Source organism: Bison bison, unplaced genomic scaffold (assembly GCF_000754665.1).
Source record: "Bison bison bison isolate TAMUID 2011002044 unplaced genomic scaffold, Bison_UMD1.0 scf7180017864115, whole genome shotgun sequence".
Taxonomy (NCBI): Eukaryota; Metazoa; Chordata; class Mammalia; order Artiodactyla; family Bovidae; genus Bison; species Bison bison.
The window spans coordinates 1,136,755-1,138,167 of record NW_011494687.1 but is presented as its reverse complement, the minus strand read 5'-3'; the positions used below and the strand labels follow the sequence as shown (position 1 = coordinate 1,138,167).

At 59.1% G+C, this 1,413-nt stretch overlaps 1 protein-coding gene across 2 annotated transcripts in view; it reads left to right on the top strand.

Annotated features, from left to right (window-relative positions):
- The first annotated feature begins 66 nt into the window (after positions 1–66).
- BAZ2A (bromodomain adjacent to zinc finger domain, 2A) overlaps positions 67–1,413 on the top strand; it is a 35,058-nt gene continuing 33,711 nt past the window's right edge. For both annotated transcript variants that reach the window (XM_010839270.1, XM_010839268.1), the window contains exon 1: positions 67–244. The gene's annotated coding sequence lies outside the window, so the exon portion shown is untranslated. The remainder of the gene's footprint in view (positions 245–1,413) is intronic.

Sequence of the window (1,413 nt, the reverse complement as noted above, 5' to 3'; positions counted from 1 at the left end):
CCTCTCCACCCAGAGAAAGCCCCGCCCCTCCCTCCTCCCTCCCCACCCCAGTCTGTCACACAGGGACATCACCCTACAGCAGTTCAGGCTGTGGTTCGCAGGAAGCATACATTGGCTTTTTGATTCGTGCTAGTTCCCAGCTCATAGTTTGGGAGGATCTAACACCAGCCTGCACGTGAAGGGGGAACCAAGGACAGTGAGGAGCTGGTGGTCCCAGCCCTGGAGCCCTGCCAGCCTGACATGAGTAAGTATGAGGACCAGCCCCCGGGAAGGCCTGAGGGATGCCTACCTTCCTCCCTGGCTGACTCAGCAGGGGTGGGGCCTAACCTTTGCTCTTCTGGGGGGAGAAGGAGGGGAAACCAGACTATAGGGGCACAGGACTCAGCTGGTGAGGCTGCTGACCAAGGGATCGTCAGCGTTGGCAAGCACCAGCCTCAGGGAAGAGCCTGGACTGCCCCTTAGGTGGGGGCTTCCTCCCCGCCCCACTCCCGCCCCTTCAACCCCCCAGTCCCTTGTGCCTCCCCATTAAGCTGCTGGGATTCAAGAAATATTTTACAGCACTCATTAGTGGCCTCCCCTTTAAAGTAAAGCCCACTTCTGGTCACGTTGGAGAATTTTTAAGGTGCCTCTCCCTCTATTTTTTCCCAGGCCTTTTAAAGTCCCTGTCTTCTTTCCTCCCCCACCCCGACCCACCACCAGGTGGGGGCTGCACTGAGCAGCTGCTTCCTGTTGCCCCAGAGGTTGCTGCAAGGGTGGCGGTGGTTGGGGGAAAACTGAACTAGAATAAAGCCGATTCTCACGGTCCCACATCAGCTTCATCAGCGCAGCTACTGGCGGCCCCCAACGCTCCAGTCACTGAGAGACAGGGAGAGGCAAGACTGAGGTTGAAAGGCCTAGGAGGTCTTTGCCCTCGTGGCTTCCTGATTCCAGAAGCTTTTACACTTGGGTAGTGCCGGGGGAAGGAGGCTGCGTCTCCCCGCAGCGGTAGGGCTTGAGCTTCCGAGGAGTTGAACCTGTTCACCTAGTAGGGCCGCTGTGCGTTACCCGCAGCAGGCTCGGCCGTGAGTTTCCTCTCGGACACCTCTCTATTCCTCCGGAGTCCTTGTGACTCTCACTGCCTTCCTGGCCCTCCTTTGTGAAGAGATCTCGGCCGGTGTCTCCCGGAGCGCGGGTAGAGCTATCCCAGGTCCTCCAGTTCTAACCCACCACCATCCCCCACTTCACCGCACAAGTTTCTGTCTCTTCTTCCTGGGGATCTGTTCTCTTCCTCCATCTGGGATTCTTCCTGGTTCTGGCCCCTAGGAGACGCCAGCGGCTTCCCCCTCCCCCAGCGGATTCTTCGCGACAGCCCTACCCGAGCGCTTGTCCCTACCCCAGTAGCTCCTGCCCCTTTAAGTGCTACCTCCCCCCCCC